The sequence below is a fragment of the Bubalus kerabau genome, chromosome 14 (assembly GCF_029407905.1).
Source record: "Bubalus kerabau isolate K-KA32 ecotype Philippines breed swamp buffalo chromosome 14, PCC_UOA_SB_1v2, whole genome shotgun sequence".
NCBI classification, from domain to species: Eukaryota; Metazoa; Chordata; class Mammalia; order Artiodactyla; family Bovidae; genus Bubalus; species Bubalus kerabau.
Window position 1 is genome coordinate 59,770,611 of NC_073637.1, and position 20,168 is coordinate 59,790,778.

At 39.4% G+C, this 20,168-nt stretch overlaps 1 long non-coding RNA gene across 2 annotated transcripts in view; it reads left to right on the forward strand.

The window, feature by feature from the left end:
• LOC129626969 (uncharacterized) overlaps positions 1–19,312 on the forward strand; it is a 75,337-nt gene extending 56,025 nt beyond the window's left edge. Inside the window, exons 2-3 of one of the 2 annotated variants that reach the window (XR_008702351.1) lie at positions 16,520–16,643; positions 18,288–19,312. This is a non-coding gene — a long non-coding RNA (uncharacterized LOC129626969). The remainder of the gene's footprint in view (positions 1–16,519; positions 16,644–18,287) is intronic. The other variant, XR_008702352.1, reaches the window with a different exon arrangement.
• Positions 19,313–20,168: the final 856 nt, after the last annotated feature.

Sequence of the window (20,168 nt, forward strand, 5' to 3'; positions counted from 1 at the left end):
TTCCCTTGTGGTTACTATGTGGCTTGCATAAAATATCTTATAATTCAGCTTGGTTGTTCAGTCGTGTCTGACTTTTTGCAACCCCAAGGACTGCAGCATGTCAGACTTCCCTGTCCATCACAACTCCTGGATCTTGCTCAAACTCATGTCCACTGAGTCAGTGATGCCATCTAAAATCTCATCCTCTTTCATCCCCTTCTCCTCCTGCCTTCAGTCTTCCTCAGTATCAGGATCTTTTCCAATGAGTCAGTACTTCATATCAGGTTGGCCAAAGTATTGGAGTTTCAGATTCAGCATCAGTCCTTCCAATGAATATTCAGGACTGATTTCCTTTAGGATGGACTGGTTAGATCTCCTTTCAGTCCAAGGGACTCTCAAGAGTCTTCTCCAACACCACAGTTCAAAAGCATCAATTCTTTGGTACTCAACTTTCTATATAGTCCAACTCTCACATCCATACATGAGTACTGAAAAAACCATAGCTTTGACTAGACAGACCTTTGTTGGCAAAGTAATGTCTGCTTTTCAATATGCTGTCTCAGTTTCTCAAAAGCTTGTCTTCCAAGGAGCAAGTGTCTTTTCATTTCATGGCTGCAGTCACCATCTTCACAGTGATTTTGGACCCCAAGAAAATAAAATCTGTCACTGTTTCCATTGTATCCCCATCTATTTGCCATGAGGTGAGGGAACCAGATGCCATGATCTTAATTTTTTGAATGTTGAATTTTAAGCCAGCTTTTTTACTCTCTTTTACTTTCATCAAGAGGAACTTTAGTTATAATAAGTTTAATTATAGTTTATCATAATTATTTATAATTATAATGTTTAATTATAATCTTAAAATTATAACCCCTTATTTTAAACTAACAACTTAACCTTGATAGTATTCCTAAACTTTTCACTTTCACTTCTTTCACCCTCTCACTTTTTAGATTATTAATTACCTTTTACTTGTTTTATATTGTGATTCTGAAAGTTATTTTTACTGTTTCTTTAACTTTGAAACTATCATTGTAAGTGAATTACATGCCACTGTTACCATATAACAGGATCAACTTTGACTATCTATTTACCATTATCATTGAGTTTTATGATACCTTCTTATGTTCTTATGATATTAATTAGCATCCTTTAACTTATACTTAAAGAACTCCTTTAGCATTTCTTGTAAGACAGGTGGAGTGATGATCAACTCCCTCAGCTTTTGTTTTCTCTGGAAGGTCTTTATCTTTCCTTTATTCTGAAGGAGTTTTGCCAGGTATAGAATTCTGATTGACAGGTTTGTTTTCTTTCAATATTTTCAATAGATCCTTCCATACTCTCCTGGCCTGAACTATTACTTTTGAGGAATCCAGCAATAGTGTTGTGGGGATTCCCTTGTGTGTAACATCTCTCTTTTCTCCTGTTGTTTTCAAAATTCTTTTTTCTTTATTTTTTGCCTTTGACTTTTAACAATTTAATGTATCTTGGTGCACACCTGTTTGGGTTCGACCTATTTGGGGTTCTTTGGGCCTCATTGATCCGGATGATTCTGTCTCCAGTTTTGAGAAGTTTTAAGCCACTATTGCTTTAAATATATTTTCTGTTTTTGTTCTCCTGGAATTTTCATATTGTGACTATTGTTTGGTTGTGTCCTATGAGTTCCACTGGCTTTTCTTCATTCTTTTTTTTTTTTTTTCTTTTTGCTCCTCTGAATTTCAAATGCTCTGTCTCAAGGTCACTGATTCTTCTGAGTGGTTGAATGTGCTTTCCAATCTCTTTATTAAGTTTGTCAGTTCAGTCACTGTTTTTTCACCTCTGGGATTTTTTTATTGATGGTTTGCTATTTCTTTGAACTTTTTTTATGTGTTGTTTTTCTTATTTAATTATCTATTTTTGTGTTCTTGTAGTTTGCTAAACTTCAAGATTATTTTGAATTCTTTGACAGTTCTTAGATCTTCGTTTCTTTATGGTCAATTACTGGAACTTTATTACTTTTCTTTGGTGTCTTGTTTACTTTTCATGATTCTTGACTCATTATGTTGGTCCTTGAACATTTGAGCAAGCAATCTCCTCTTCCTATACTGTAGATTCATTTTAATAGAGACGGTTCCTCACCGTCACTGCAGTTCAGGTTTCCAGTAGTGCCCTTGGGTGGATGATGCTTGCCACAAGAATCTATTTTGGAGCAAGTTTCCTCTGAAGCTCTGAAGTGAAGAGAGGCATTGTTGCTGTTGGTGAAGAATAGTTGGATAGGGCTGATGGCTTGGTTTCCTGCCCAAGCAAGGCTGTAAGATGGAGACTTCGCCATTCCCTGGGTTCTCAGTTTAAGTTTTCTAGATATTGAGACTAGATACTATTGTCAGCAGTAGGTAGGGCTACAGATTAGTTTCCCTGCCCTGGAGGGCAGCAAAATGGGCCCTAGGGCTCACACAGCTCATTGTTTGGAGACACAAATCAGCAAAGCTTGTGTGCTGAATTCCTTGGCCTACCCACTGGTTTTGCTCTGCAGATAGAGAATGCCATGGGCTATGCTCACTGTTCAAGTGCCACTGTACAAAGGGCTGCTGGACAGGCTGTGCAGCTTTCCATGTACTCTAAATAGGTTCATTGGCTGGGTAGGCTTAAGGCTGGGTTTTGCAATGGGAAGGACCACAAATTAGTTTCCCTGCCTGGGAAAAGCTGGGGAACTGGCTTTGAAGCCAAAAATTCTCTTTGTGGTCCTGACCAAATTTCAGGGCTGGCAACACTCTTTAAGGACCTGAATCAGGCAGAACTTCCCTTGCCAAGTTTCTTAGTCATACTGCTATACTGTCTTGGCTTTCCTGATCAGCAAACATGTTGATTTTGACTACTTATTTGGGCACTGCAAGTAAGAACTCAGTCTATCAAAATCTGAGTGCTGATTGTTGCAAGACCCTACCCACTTTTCCATCACAATCAGATTCTCAAGGGTCAAGCCTCACATATTCCCCTGAAATCCCATGAATAAGACCAGAGTTCCCACAAAGTGATCCGCAATGCTGGGAAAGCAGGACTCTACCTTGGACTCTCCTTTTCTACTGGAGGAATCATAACCTCAGAAGAGATCTCTCAGTGTGGTGCTGTACCAACCTTGGGGTGGGGTGCATTTTCACTACTGTGTAGTCACTCCTCTTGTATACTTCTATAACAGTGTCTTGGTTGTTATGGTGCAGGGAGTGCTTCAGCCTATCCCCCATGTTCTAGGATTTTTTTCAGGATTATTTTGTCTGTGAAGAGTTGTTAGTAGCTGTCCTTGTCAGGAGAAACAAAGTTAGGAATGACTTATGTTGCCATATTGGTAACATTACTCTTTTCAGGATCTTTGGACACAAACCTTATTAACCTAGCACTTAGTCATCTTTACAAGGCAAAGTCTCATAAGGAAGAGTGATTGATGTTCTGTTGAGGAAAAAAGTCCATAAATGAGAGGTCAGACAACATGGAGCTTATTTATGACTCTGCATTATTTGAATTTATTGACTCCAGTCTTCTAGTATGTTTTTATTAGATTAAGTTTATAGGTCCTACAATTCTCATATTCTTGAGTTTTTCCTAGTAAACATCAACATTTCCACAGTACAAGAACAATTGGTATTTTCATACATCTTTTATAATTCAAAAAATGTCCAAATTATCAAAGATTAAATTTACTCAGCATAATCTTAATTCTGCTGCTGCTGCTAAGTCACTTCAGTCGTGTCTGACTCTGTGCGACCCCACAGACAGCAGCCTACCAGGCTCCCCCGTCCCTGGGATTCTCCAGGCAAGAACACTGTAGTGGGTTGCCATTTCCTTCTCCAATGCATGAAAGTGAAAAGTGAAAGTGAAGTCACTCAGTTGTGTCCGACTCTTCGCAACCCCATGGACTGCAGCCCACCAGGCTCCTCCAACCATGGGATTTTCCAGGCAAGAGTACTGGAGTGGGTTGCCATTGCCTTCTCTGAATCTTAATTCTAGATATATATTATTTTCATATTTAACTTGTAAGATTGGCCATCTACTTATTATATGGAAGTTTTTCTTAAATATAATGTGCTATTGACTAGCTCTTTATTCTGGTTTACTTTTTGGATATTACAGACTTAGGCATTAGCTACCACAAATACTTCATGAAAATTGGTGGCATTTATATTTAATTTATTTTTAGTTAAAAAATGAAATAGGCATATACTATCACTATAGATTGATTATTAAATTGTCAGTCACTTTATATTCCAAACAAGTGTCTGTCCAAGTATAAACAGAGATCATTATTAGAGTATGTGCATTGTATGTAAGAATACACACAACAGTATTTCCAGAGCACTTAGAACATTTAATCCCTAAAGCTTGAAATCTATAAATATCTCAATATGCTCATCACAGATTGCACCATTAGCCTAGTTTTAATCCCTGAAAAATACTAAACACTTAAATACCACCTAGTAGAAGAAGAATAATTAAAACAGAATTGAAGTCCACACTGTTATTTGGAGAGGCTTATATTTATCACTTCCTATAAAAGATCCAAGAAGACTGTAACAAAAATACAAATATTGGTCTGGGGCACACCACTTCCTTGTCTGTTTTTAAACAGATGTCTCTGACAAAGTTTATTGACATGAAAGAGAACATTAATAATACCAAATTCTCAAAGAGCGTGAAACATAGACCTCTAGTGAAGTGACCATCAGCTGATGAGCTTTCTCACCCACTGATGACCATTTCAAAGAGAAAGTTACAGAAGTACTGCCACATCACCGACTGCACCATCTCCATAATATGCTTTCATTCCAAACACAAACAGTTGTATTCGGAAAGTATTCACAACATGCCGAAAAAAGCCTTTTTAAAAAGATATCACAAAGTTGTGGGTCAGTTCCATAGCAGGGAAATGCTTAGAAGAATTATGAATAGATATTATATTTATAAAGAATTTAATAACATGGAAACAGAGTTCCCTGGCAGTCTAGCGGTTATGATTTGGTGCTTTCACTGTCGTGGTCTGGGTTCAATCCTTGGTCAGGGAACCGAGATCCCACAAGCTGCACAGTGTGGCCAGAAAAAAGAAAAATAACATGGGAAAAATGTCATGATATCATGTCAGTGAAAAAGTTATATATAGTGAACTTTACACTATGTATAACATCTATAAATATGAATACTAAAAGTACTAAAAGGAAACTTGTTAAAAGGAAACGTACTAAAAGATCATTCATGGTTACCTCTTAGTGTGACCTTGGTTAGATTCTTAAACTTTGTTATACTTTTTAAATTATCTTTAATATTTCATAGAAGGGAAATGGAGTGAATATATATAGTACTAAATTTAAAAGTTCTTTATCATGTTGAAAATTTCTAGCCACTGTGATGAAAAATAAAAGTAAAACCACTTAAAAGAGGAAAACAATTACCTCCCTGCTGAATTTAGATAAATAAGAATCAATTTCCAATTAGAAAAAAAAAAAAACTTAATTTAACAATTAGCTAACCGGAGAAAAATATCTTTACTCAATATGTTTTCTTCATTAGTAATAATTGAGAGACAGGAGTCATTGTCTATGCTCAGAATTGGAATTTCAACTTTTCCTTTTCCCGTACCCCCACTCCTATAGATTCTTACAACGCAGTGTTTTTCATGTTATTGAAACTTAACGTTTGAAGCCAGGTTTGTTGTAACCAGGTTTACTATGAGACAACAAAACATTATTAGATGGAGTCAGGCGCCAGTGTGCAAATCATCCATTCAACAATTTGAAAGCTACCCAGTTTCTTAACTTCTCTATATATCAGTTACCTCACCTGTTGAATGGGCATTATAACCTCAGAGGGTTTTCATATGTTTAAAGGGATAATTCTCATAAAGCTGCTGCTATGCCTCCCAATTCCCCAAACCACAGTCTTCCCCATCTCATCTCATGCCAATCCAGTCCTTTCATCTGCTTGGCCCAGTTCTGTGAAGTCATTCTAATCCTTCCTTTCTATCATATCCCACATTCAACCTGTTAGCAAAATCTGCTGTCCCAACCTTCTGCAGGCTCTGACCACTCCTCATCACCTCCACTGCCGCCAACTTGGTGTTATCTGTCATCATCTTGCTCACAGCTAAGGCAACAGTCTCCTAACTATCACCCTTGCTCCCCAAAATATATTCTCTGCAAATCACACTGTAAGCCACACCATGTAATGTCTCTCCCCAAACTCTTAAATGACTGTCAATCTTGATCAGAGGAAAAAAAAAAAAAATTCTCAACCAAGACCTGGAAAGCCCAACAAAAACTGATCTCTCCTTGCATCTCTGACCTTAACTCCTATGACTCCCTCCTGTGCTACCTTGTCCCCAGACATACTGGTCTCCAGAACAAAAAAGGCAAGTCTTGTTTTAAGACCTTTACACTTGCTGTTCCCTCTGTATGGACCATTCCTCCTGTATATATTCATGTGGCTTCACCCTCATCCTCTTCAACCTTCATTCAAATGTAATCTCATTAAGACCTTTCTAATTCAAGGCAGTAAAACCTCCCTTAGGACTCTCCATTCCACTTCCTGACTCTGTTTTTCTAACATGTATCATTTTCTCATTTACTATATAAATTGTGTGCTTATGCAATTTAGAATATCACTGTATGAAGTCAAGAATTTGACATACCCTTGGACCTTGTCAAGAAGCAATAGTTAGAACTGGACATGGAAAAACAGACTGGTTCCAAATCAGGAAGGGAGTATGTCAAGGCTGTATATTGTCACCCTGCTTATTTAACTTATATGCAAAGTACATCATGAGAAACGCTGGACTGGATGAAGCACAGGCTGGCATCAAGATTGCCAGGAGAAATATCAATAACCTCAGATATGCAGATGACACCACCCTTATGGCAGAAAGTGAAGAAGAACTAAAGAGCCTCTTTATGAAAGTGAAAGAAGAGAGTGAAAAAGTTGGCTTAGAGCTCAATATTCATAAAACTAAGATCATGGCATCTGGTACCATCACTTCATGGGAAATAGATGAGGAAACAGTGGAAACAGTGTCAGACTTTATTTTGGGGGGCTCCCAAATCACTGCAGATGGTGACTGCAGCCATGAAATTAAGACACTTGCTCCTTGGAAGAAAAGCTATGACCAACCTAGACAGCTTATTAAAAAGCAGAGACATTACTTTGCCAACAAAGGTCCATCTAGTCAAAGCTATGGTTTCTCCAGTAGTCATGTATGGATGTGAGAGTTGGACTATAAAGCAGGCTAAGCACCAAAGAATTGATGCTTTTGAACTGTGGTGTTGGAGAAGACTCTTGAGAGTCCCTTGGATAGCAAGGATATCCAACCAGTCCATTCTAAAGGAAATCAGTCCTGACCATTCATTGGAAGGACTGATGCTGAAGCTGAAAATCCAATACTTTGGCCACCTGATGCGAAGAACTGACTCCTTGGAAAAAACCTTGATTCTGGGAAAGATTGAAAGCAGGAGGAGAAGGGGATGACAAAGGATGAGATGGTTGGATGGCATCACTGACGCGATGGACAGGAGTTTGAGTAGGCTCCAGGAGTTGGTGATAGACAGGGAAGACTGGAGTGCTGCATGCTGTGGGGTCACAAAAAGTCAGACACAACTGAGTGACTGAACTGAACTGGACCTTTAAAAATGCCTGGTACTACTAGTTAGTTAATATTTTATCAATGAATGAGTACTTGCCTTTAGAACAGTGCCTGAAGAAAGAAAGTACTCTGTGTTGTTGTTGTTCAGTCACTAAGTCATGTATGACTCTCTATGGCCCCACAGACTGCAGCATGCCAGGCTTCCCTGTCCTTTACTATCTCCCAGAATTTGCTCAATCTTGTGTCCATTGAGTCAGTGATGACATCCAACCATCTCATCCTCTGTAGCCCCCTTTTCCTCCTGCCCTCAAATCTTCTCCAGCATCAGGATATTTTCCAATGAGTCAGCTCTTCACATCAGGTGGCCAAAGTATTGAAGCTTTAGCATCAGTCCTTCCAATGAATACTCAGGGTTGATTTCCTTTAGGATTGACTGGTTTGATCATCTTGCTGTCCACAGGACTATCAAGAGTCTTCTTCAGCACCACAGTTAGAAAATATCCATTCTTTAGCACTCAGCCTTCTTTATGGTCCAACTCTCACATTCATGCATGACTACTGGAAAAACCATAGCTTTGACTATACAGGCCTTTGTGGGCAAAGTGATGTCTCTGCTTTTTAATACATTGTTTAGGTTGGTCATAGCTTTTCTTCCAAGGAGCAAGTGTCTTTTAATTTCATGCTTGCAGTCACCATCTGCAGTGATTGTGGAGCCCAAGAAAATAAAATCAGTCACTGCTTCCCTTTTTTCCCCTTCTATTTGCCATGAAGTGATAGGAGGTACTCTATTCATGTTAACTATTCTTATGTTCTGTGAGAATATCATCGAGTTAGAAGGAATTTAAACCATCTATTTAAGGGACATTTTTGAAAGGTGATAATTTGAGCTTAAAAACTTTTTCCCAATAGGCCATTTGATACCAAACAGAGCACCCTATTTCTTTTTTACATAATTCTATTTGTTAGCCAGTGACATGCTGTAAAGTGAATACTGGTAAATACTATTCATTGATGTTCTGGTTATATTCTGCAACTACCCTAAGTCTGCCCATCTTCTATTTAAGGGAGCATTATGTGTATGTAAAGGTAGCTAGAATATCCATTTAAGTCTTCTCTTTTATACATAAACACTGTGAGCTCTTACACATCTTCCATTACATCCAGAAGTGAGCACAGAGGTGGTCACAGCAGTATTTTCCCATTATTTCAAACTAAACAACATTTTATCCAATGTCATCATACCGTTAGCTTACCCTCAATTGGTTGTAATAGGATGATCAGCTTCTGTTTATAATTAGTGTATCTTTTTCCTATATTAGCTTCCTTTTAAGGTAGTTGTCTCTCATTCCATCTTATGCATTTCCTAAAAATACAGAATAATCTTAATTGAGACCCTGTCTTTTTAAGTCCAGAAATCCTCAGGCTATGAAAGGAAGATAATAAATTTTGCCATCTATAATCAGAAATATTTGTTATATATTTAAGGCATCACACGGGTAGTTTCTATAAATGGTTTTTTCCTACCACATTGTCTTCTGCTAAAATTTTCTGAATTTGTAGTACAAAAGATCCCATCTTCCATGAAATGTCTTCTCACACACCTCTTGGGAACTCAAAACACACCCATCAATCTCAGTGTGGTAAACTGATCTTTCTATCTAGCACCAAACCAAGACCTCAAGAACATGTACAACTACAAAAAGACAGAAGGGGATGACAGAGGATGAGATGGCTGGATGGCATCACCGACTCAATGGACATGAGTTTGAGTAAACTCTGGGAGTTGATGATGGACAGGGAGGCCTGGCATGCTGCAATCCATGGGATCACAGAGTCAGACACAGACTGAGCAACTGAACTGAACTAAATTGACCTAAAGACTCCTCACAAAAACTTGTGATTAAAGGAACCTCACAATGTGAACTGAAAAGGTTGAAGAGAAACCTCGCTTTGGTAAATTGCTTTCTTGCGCTATGCCCTTTGTTTATCATTAAGAGCATGATCATAGTACAATATCTAATAATATCAACAGTGGAATCAGATAGCTTTAATAGGATGCATTTGTAATGCATTTTGAACTCCTTACAAGACACATTATAAATAAAAGTATTTATGAGTTGAAGAGTAAATAGATAAATGCAAGCAGTTAAAAACTGTTTAATAGCAGAACAAACAGCTTATTCCCTGTACTAAAATGTGTTTCATCATATTATAGCCCTCCCTAAACTAGGTCTCAACATGGCTAAGGGAAAGCAGACTTTATTTTACTCTCAAGATTCAATACACATGTGTAGTTACAAGACAAATTAGTAGCCAGGATGAAGACAAATCTTACACACCCACAGGCAGAACCCTATCTACTGCCATCAGTACAGATTTGCTGAATAGATTTTATGCCTCTCACACAGTTTATACCAAGTTATCTAAACTGGATATGAGAGATATACATTCATGCATAGAACCCTGCAGATAATGAAATGCTAATCAAAATATTTTCTTATTTTCATTTGAAGAGTCTTGGTTAAGAGAATTTTGCTAGATTTAGCAAATAAAATGCAGGATGACCAGTTAAATTTGAATTTCAGATAAGCACATAGTTTTTTAGTTTACACATGTCTCCAACAGTGCATAGGACATAAATGAACTAAAAATTATTTATTATTTATCTGAAATTCAAATTTAAATGTGTGTCTTCTATCTCATCTGTCAATTTTAGGCTAAGATCAAAGTAACATGACTATGATTGGAGTCACATGAATGTAAAGGTGTGTTCAGTAAAGTTTTGGCCCAGGCACAAAATATGAAAAGGAGTACATACCAAAGCTGGGGGTTGACCAGGGGCAGAACTCACAAATGAAATGTACAAAAACTGGCTCTACATTTCTTGGGCCATTTAGTGAGATCAAGACTATTAAAAGGGGTCGCAGTGTTCAGGAGAATTAAAGAGATTTGTGGGGGATGTTTTGGTGGAAAAATCTGGGCTTGAGAACCCTCCACTACCCCAGGGGAAAGGAGAGGAGTTTGGTGCCCCTTAAGTCAATGCAAGTGAGGGCTTCACCAAGAACCCGGAGAGGGTCTAATTCTCTCCATAGTTGGAGGATTCCATGGTCTCATAAAGTGGCCTATTTGGGGAAAATAAAGAGAGGACAGGGCTATGTTGGCAAACGAGTTATCCTTCTACTAGTAAAAGCCAAGGAATGTTTGATTCCCATGGACCAGATGTGGGCCTGTGGGGAAAAAGGTGATCTGAGACACAAAAGAATGTGGATGTAGCACCAAGATGAAAGATATCACCAGGGCTGAGGGCAGAAGGAAGACGTTACTCACCATGACTGCTGCTGCTGCTAAGTCACTTCAGTCGTGTCTGACTCTGTGCGACCCCATAGACGACAGCCCACCACGCTCCCCCATCCCTGGGATTCTTCAGGCAAGAACACTGGAGTGGGTTGCCATTTCCTTCTCCAATGCATGAAAGTGAAAAGGAAGTCACTCAGTCGTGTCTGACTCTTAGCAACCCCATGGACTGACTGCAGCCCACCAGGCTCCTCGGTCCATGGGATTTTCCAGGCAAGAGTACTGGAGTGGGGTGCCATTGCCTTCTCCAACTCATCATGACAGCTGCCACTAAAAAGGATCACTCAGCAATCTTTAAGGTACCCACAGGAGGGCTGCCCTGGTGGTCCAGTGATTAAGAATCTGCCTTGCAGTGCAAGGGTCGCTGGTTCAACCCCTGGTCTGAGAAGATTCCATATGCCACGGGGCTACTAAGCCATGCACCACAACTACTGAGCCTACACTCTAGAGCCTGTGCTATGCAACAAAAGAAGCCACCACAATGAGAAGCCCGAGCACCACAACTAGAGAGTAGCCTTGTACTCGCTACAACTAGAGAAAACCTGTGCACAGCAACAGAGACACAGCACAGTCAAAATTAAAATAAGATCTAAAGGCTTCCCAGGGGGCACTAGTGGTAAAGAACCTGTCTGCTGATGCAAGTTAGACGTAAGAGATGTGGGGTTTGATCCCTGAGTCAGGAATTTCACCTGTAGAAGGGCAAACCAACCCAGTCCAGTATTTTTGCCTGGAGAATCCCATGGACAGAGGAGCCTTGGCCGGCTGTAGTCCATGGGGTTGCACAGAGTCAGATATGACTGAAACAACTTAGCATAGCACACAAAGTACCCATGGGCTTCTCTGGTGCCTCAGATGGTAAAGAATCTGCCTGCAATGCAGGAGACCAGGGTTTCAATTCCTCAGCTGAGGAGATCCCCTGGAGAAGGGAATGGCTACCCACTCCAGTGTTCTTCCCTGGAGAATTCCATGGACAGAGGAGCCTGGCGAGCTACAGTCCTTGGGATTGTAAAGATTCAGACATGACTGAGTGAATAACACACAAAGTACCCGTAGGAGAAAGCATCAGCTACAAACACCTGCCAGGACCAGAGTGAGAAGCCAATTTATGAAGATATCAGTTAGTCCTCAGTCAGGAAAGAACTTTCCTTTCCTATTTCCTTTTCTTCCCTCCTCCCTCTTTAACCATGGCATGGTCTAAAACCACAGCTTGATGAGCCTGAATCCAGGAAAGTTATCATAAGCTTCTTTTTCTCCTCTCCAAATACCCTAGCCTACCATCTGCAGGTCTCAACATCTTACTCTGGATTAAAACAAAAAAAAAAATAGTATTTTACACTGGATTATTTAAAAATTTTTGCCATAAGATTATGTCACATCTCTTAAAGTAACTGCATACTGCAAGACTGAGCACAAACATTTTGTGACATGCTAAGTTTTACTATGATAGAGAAAAGCTTTCTCCAACTAAATAAACTGTAAATGAGCAATAGGAGACAAATAACTGTTTAGATTTTATCCAGTGGTTCACACATATTTATATGGCTATTGGGACCAAGATTAAAATGCCCTTCCTATGAAAGCCAGGTTGGCTGAAACAGCTTTCAGTTTAAATCCATGTGTGTCCATCTGTCCATCTTATTGATTCACCAAGAAAAACACTACCAGTTACCATACTGGCACTTCTGCCATGCTGCTCTTCTGTTTATGGCCAAATATAGAGCCAGTTTGAATTTCAGAAGCTAATAGACCATTTTGGAAAAGGAAATGGCAACCCTTTCCAGTATTCTTGCCTGGGAAATCCCATGGACAGAGTATCTGAGCAAACTACAGTCCATGCGGTCACAAAAGAGACAGACAGCATTAGCTACTAGGCACCAACAACAATGTACCATTTGGTACTTTTAAGAACATCAGTGAACATTCACTTTTACTCCTGATACTCAGCAACAATGTGCAGAGACTGTACATAAGAATATTTCTAAATTTGAGATTTTTCAGAACTAAAAGGTTTTCCTTTGAATCAGTTTTCACTTTTCAAAGACTTCACTCAGGTTTTTCCCCCCATTTTGAGAACCCAACTCTCAAGGATTCCTAGATTCCTTTCTTTAAATAAACATTGCTAGGCAGATTAACCTCCAAAAAAAACTGAGAACAAGAAATACATATAAACATATCTGGAATCAATAACAAAACCTATTGCAATCATGTATAATACAAGAAAGTCTTGACAGCCAAAACTGAATGCTAGCCAAACATTGCACAATGCTGAAGGCAGCAGTCGAGTTTGAAAACAAAAATAGTAGATAGTGTCAGCACAGACAGAATGTACAAATTCCTGTAATATAATTATCTTCCTGGGAATGCAAGAAAAGAAGAGCCAAAGAAGTGACCTGATCTATTACATGTTATATGTTACATCTATTACTTCTTCTACAGCTTACAAATGTCCAAAATGTATACAGGGAGAAATCCTGCTATATATATATATATTTTTTTTTTTTAACAATAAAAAGAATAATGTTACATTTGGGGGAAAAAAGGACAAGAGGTACTTTGTCCTCAGAAGTAAAATTATATATACTATCTTGTGAATCCCTCTATAATGCACATTTATATATCTAAAAGTGTTACTTATTTTGCTTTTTTCTAATTTTTTGTTTTATTAAGAGACAATTGACATATAACATTATATTAGTTTTAGATAGTTTTAGATGTACGACATAATGATTTGATATATGTGCCTATTGCAAAATGAGTACCACAATAAGCTTACTTAACATCCGTCAAACACAGAACTACAATTTTTTATTTTGATGAAAATTTTTAATATCTACTCTCTTGGCAGTTTTCAGATACACAGTACAATATTGTGAACTATGGATGCCGCGGCTGTATATTACATCCCAGGACTTCTTTATTTTATAACTAGAAACTTGTACCTTTTGACCACTTTCACCCTACCCCCTAACCCTGGTAACCACCAGTCTGTTCTCTATATCTGTGAGGGGTTTTCCTCCTTTTTTCCCTTTGATTCCACATATAAGTAATATCATAGCAGCATTGGTCTTCCTTTGTCAGACTTATTTCACTTAGCATAATGCTCTCAAGTTCCATTCATGTAGTTGCAAATGCAGGATTATTTTCTTGTAGGTTTTAGGGCACTAACTATGAGATGATATTTATTGTGCTTTTAAACATTTCTGAATAGCTATGTACTGAGAGAAGCCAGTCCCTCAGAAGAAATTTTAAAAGAAAAATAATACTGTTAATGGGTTACAAATTAGAAGCCCTGGCTACCAGCTCCTAACTTGAATCCTAGATTAAGTAACTACATACAAACGTGAGAGAACCTGAAACAACCTGGCGCACATACACACACACCTCTCTGCTCCTTTCAAAACCGTTTGTAGTGCAGAAGCATTCATGCCAATGACAAATTCCACCTCAGAGCCAGAGTTTACAAGAGTGTCTGAGCTAAAGCATATTTGGAATTTCCCCTCTCCCACCTCTACCCTTTGCCAATACAGTGAGTTTCTTCAGGGGAATAAGCAAAATTAGATACAGGCTTGCATGCTCAGTCCCTCAGTCATGTCCAATTCTTTGCACCTCCACGGACTGGGGCCTGCCAGGCTTCTCTGACCATGGGATCCTCCAGGCAAGAATACGGGAGTGGGTTGTCATTTCCTTCTCCAGGGGATCTTCCCAACCCAGGGATCAAACCTACATCTGTGCCTCCTGCATTGGCAAGCAGATTCTTTTACCACTGAGCCACCTGGGAAGTCCCAAGATTGAATGCAATGTAACTGAAAATTCAAGTTAAATTTCCAGCTTTTTTATGCAGGTTAATCACAGCAAGGTTTTTGAGCCAGTTTATTGCAAATAAGCCAAGTTCTAGCAATAACCGCAGCATTTACTTTAGGTTTTCTTTTGAGCTTCACTTTGAAAGCTATTCCTCTAACAGCTACAACAGAACATTATATTACCTTTTCCAAGTGCTGGGAATTTCCTTTGGCCTTGATGACAATGGGCTTATGGGGCTCAGGCTTGTTTATATACAATTCCTCTTTCTTTTGGATGGTTTAGATCAGATCAGATCAGTCGCTCAGTCGTGTCCAACTCTTTGCAACCCCATGAATCACAGCATGCCAGGCCTCCCTGTCTATCACCAACTCCAGGAGTTCACTCGAACTCATGTCCATCCAGTTGGTGATGCCATCCAGCCATCTCATCCTCTGTCGTCGCCTTCTCCTCCTGCCCCCAATCCCTCCCAGCATTCCTTTTCACTTTCTGCCATAAGCGTGGTGTTATCTGCATATCTGAGGTGACTGATATTTCTCCCAGCAATCTTGATTCCAGCTTGTGCTTCTTCCAGCCCAGCGTTTCTCATGATGTACTCTGCATAGAAGCTAAATAAGCAGGGTGACAATATACAGCCTTGACGTACTCCTTTTCCTATTTGGAACCAGTCTGTTGTTCCAACTTATTCAGTTTTTTAATTCAAAACATTCATGAACAGACTTAAATTCAGAGAAATAGAAATGAAAAGAGTGAAATCAAACAGCTATGGTCTTTTATCTTCTAAACCTTTGACAAAAATATATGCATTAAAAAAGTAATGTATACAGCTTTATGTACTAGCCTTCTAACTTAGAATTATTCCCTGAGCATTTTCCATGTTCTTACATTATCTTTTAAATATTTTAAGTGGTATATAACATGTTAATGAGTGATGTACCATGGTGTATTTAATTTTTTCCTTATTGAATATTATTTGTTACTAGTTTCTCACAATTATTACTGATGATCCCATGAACTTCTTTGAGTGACAAGCTCTCTTTTATATTTAGGATTGTTTTATTATTGTAGACTCTCAGTAGTGGAATTACTGTTCAGAGGACATCAGGTTCTTAAGGCTCTTCATACATATTGATAAATTGCTGTCTAGAAAGGTCATATCAATTAACTCTGCCGCCAGCAATACTGGAGCATTCTTAATGAAGAGCATTCTACATTTCTTAAGGTTTTTATCCCAGGCTTACTTAGCCTCTTAGCTAATGTGATAGGTAAAAAGTTGAATATCATTATAGTTTTTAGTTCATTTCATAGAAATTCAATATATTTGCACATAAAGACTTAAAAATCTTACAAGGCCTTTTAAGGAGAATAGTCATCTTACATACCCTTACCTGCCTCCCAAATACCCAACAACCATTGCCTACTCTGCAGAGGCAGAACATGTTCTAGCCAGCTGTTGCCTTGTCTTTTGCCTATGGGCCTGGAGCAACATGAACTGTCGCTGTGTCTATTGTGATTGCTGATCTGTCAAAAGAAGCAGTCTACCTTGGCATGATAATAAGAGGAAGGGGTATCCTTATGTTGGTGTGCACTAAAAAGCCTCCCTGATAAGGTCAAGATGTTAAAAAAGCTTTTGTCTTGATTCTTGCTCTGCAACATGTTTCACTCAGTCATCTATCCCTGGGCCACTCTGCCAGCCTTGTTTCAACAAGCCAGTAACTCACAAGAATAATAATCGAGTCAGTTGTTCTTACTTAGCTCTCTGCTCATGGAGCTGATGTTTTCCATCCTCAGCAATCCAGATGTACTCAGTTAGAGGATGAAGGACATGGAGCTGATGTTTTCCATCCTCAGCAGTCCAGATATACTCAGTTAAAGGATGAAGGACAGCTGTCTTCCTCTCAGGAACACCTTGTAGGTACTGGTCCTCTCCACCACTTACCTTTGCTGTTCCACAGTGACATGTTCAAATAGCCGAGCATAAATCACAACAAGGAAATGCCAGAGGCTGGTTGGGATAGGAATTCTGACTGCTATTATCCTGTGGTGTGACCTTACTGTCATTTTCTGGTGTGATTCTAAGCAAGGTCCCTAATCTCTCTGTGATTCAATTTTCTTGCCTGAAAAATAGGAATAATAGTACCTACCTCACAGGGCTATTATAATGATTAAATGAGCTGGCGTGTGTGTGTGTCACACTTAGAAAATGAGTGTCTCACACATAAAGTACCAAATACATGCAAGCTATAAGTATAATTTCACACTGCTTAATTCCTGTCACCTGAAACGAAAGTCTTGTTTCCTAGTTTGTAGTTTCTTGCTGTGGATGTTTCATTAGTGTGACTATGTAATACTTCCAAGCACAGCATAGAACCTGGTTACCTTTGTATTCTATTCATATTCTCACACCGGGTCTCCTCAGGGATTTAGGGTGGTGGCTTTCTATGCTCTGTCATATTCTTAAAGTATTCTCACTGAAATTTTAAATTATAAGACATATCCAGATGAAGTTTTATCAGAACTGTTACATTTATAAATTAATTTAAGGAGAATTGCTACCCTCTAGCACTCTTGCCTGGAAAAGCCCTTGGACAGAGGAGCCTGGTGGGCTGCAGTCCGTGGGGTCACGAAGAGTCAGACACGACTGAGCGACTTCACTTTCACCTTTCACTTTCATGCATTGGAGAAGGAAATGGCAACCCACTCCAGTGTTCTTGCCTGGAGAGTCCCAGGGATGGGGGAGCCTGGTGGGCTGCCATCTATGGGGTCGCACAGAGTCAGACACGACTGAAGTGACTTAGCAGCAGCAGCAGCAGCTTACTATATGTTGGCTGAGATGGTAAAGAAACTGCCTGCAATATGGGAGACCTGGGTTCGATCCCTGGGTTGGGAAGATTCCCCTGGAGGAGGGCATGGCAACCCACTCCCATATTCATGCCTGGAGAATCCCCATGGACAGAGGAGCCTGGCAAGCTACGGTGTATGGGGTTGCAAAGAGTCAAACATGATTGAGTGACTAAGCACAGCACAGCTTATAATATAAGGCTTCCCTGATAGCTCAGTTGGTAAGGAATCCACCTGCAATGCAGGAGACCCTGGTTCAATTCCTGGGTTGGGAAGATCTGCTGGAGAAAGGATAGCCTACCCACTCTAGTATTCTTGGGCTTCCCTTGTGCCTCAGCTAGTAAAGAATCCACCTACAATATGGTAGACTTGGGTTTGATCCCTGGGTTGGGAAGCTTACAATATATGTGCCCCCTTTTTTCATAATTTCTTGTATTAGAATTTTATCAGAGGAATCCCCTGGTGGTCCAACAGTTAAGACCCTACACTTCCAAGGCAGGGGCACAGGTTCAAACCCTGGTTGGGGAAATAGGATCCCATGTACCTCATGGAAGCACTGCCAAAACAATAAAATTTTTAAAGGATTTTAACAAATTATATTTTAAAACAAGCAGAACCACTATATATAAGGAATTTGTTGCCAAGATTGGGTCTTACGGAAATATGAGAGCTGGCTAAGTAATGTCTGTAAGGCTGCTGTCTTTTGTCTCATCTACAGCTTGAAGTCCAGAGGGTGGGTAACTGGGAAGAGAAGATGAAAGTAGCATAGGGAAGATCAAAGAGAGGCTGAAACTCACAAGGAGGAGCTGGAACCCATGAGGAAAAAAACATGACCCATGTCAATTCTCACCCATCTGTGATCCTGCCCAGGAAGTTGGTGACCTTCTTCATGAATGTCAGGAGAGGCAGAGTTGAAGAAGGAATTCAGAAAAGGTGGGTTCTGTCCCACATCTAGGTTTGAGACAGCAGAACTAGGTACAAACTACAAAATGGCTTCTGCTAACTTCCATCTCCGTGACAGCCTATAAAAATGTCTCCAACAGTCCAGTCTTAACTGGAAATACACAGGAAAGGGAATTCTGGGAAATGTAGTTCAGCTTAGGCAAGGTGACACATTACCAACACCCACATCTCTCAGTACAATTTATTTAATGGATTTTATGTTTCACACTAGTAATTATTTATAACTGTTTTACCACTACCAATGGGATCTCTAAGCAGTGTGTTTACTCTCTGGTTCTGAGCACTCTAAAGCCCTTTCCCGCACTGCCTCTATCATATGTCAAAATATATCAAAGCTAGTTAGCCAGCACTGCTTTCTTGGCACTGAATTAGCTGAATATACATAGAATAAAACTCAAAACCATGCTTTAATAGTCCAACTTGAAATTTATGAATAAAAATCCTACCTACTCCCTCATTGCTACCTGCAAAACTCAATTCGCTCTCCTATTCTCCTCATTATTTTTATATTTGTTGTTCATGTACTAAGTTGTGTTTGACTCTTTGTGACCCCATGGACTGCAGCATGCCCTCCACTGTCTCCCTAAGTTTGCTCAAACTCATGTCCATTGAGTCGGTGATGCCATCCAGCCATCTCATCCTCTGTTGCCCGCTTCTCCTTTTGCCTTCAATCTTTCCCAGCTTCAGGGCCTTTTCCAATGAATCCATTCTTTGCATCAGGTGGCCAACGTATTAGAGCCAGCATCAGTCTTTCCAATGAATATTCAGAGTCGGTTTCCTTTAGGATTGATTGGTTTGATGTTCTTGCGGTTCAGGGGACTCTCAAGAGTACCCCAGCACCACAATTCGAAAGCATCAATTTTTTGGTGCTCAGCTTCTTTATGGTCCAACTCGCACATCTGTACATGACTGCTGGAAAAACCATAGTTTTGACTGTATGGACCTTTGTCAGCAAAGTGACATATCTGCTTTTTAAAACAATATTTTTATATAGCTTCTAAACTCTTACACACCTCCACTCCTGTATTAGTGTTCTCAGACTGCAAAAACTAAAAAGCCACAGATTGGTGGTTTGAATGAAGAATTTACTTTCCACAGTTCTAGAGGCTGGGAAGTCCAAGCTTAAGGTTCTGGCATTTCCATTTCTTGGTGAGGGCTCTCTTCCTGGCTTGCAGATGGTTACTTTCTTACTTTGGACTCAGTTGGGATAGACTGTAAAACATGAAATGTTCAAAACAAAATTTCTTATTCTCCTTACTCCAACATGTCTTTCTCCCAGTATTTCCTCAGTAAACAGCAATTATTCATCCAATTACACTGGCCAAAAACTGTGGAATCATTTTGCCTCTTTATTTTCACACACTAAAAAAATTAAAAAAGGCAAATCTATCAGATATCAGACACAGAGTGAGAGATTAAGCACACACATCAGTAAATCTCATTGGTTCTTTCAAAATACTTCTGAAATCTACCAACTTTATACTACTGGTCCAAGTACTTTTCTTCCTGAACAGTAGTAGAAGCCTCCTAAACTAACCCTCTGCTTCCAGTCTTGCAAGTGTACAGTCTAGTCTTTACGTAGCTATTAGAATGAGCCTTTTTAAAATGTTAGATTATATCAGAAAGTAAAAGTGTT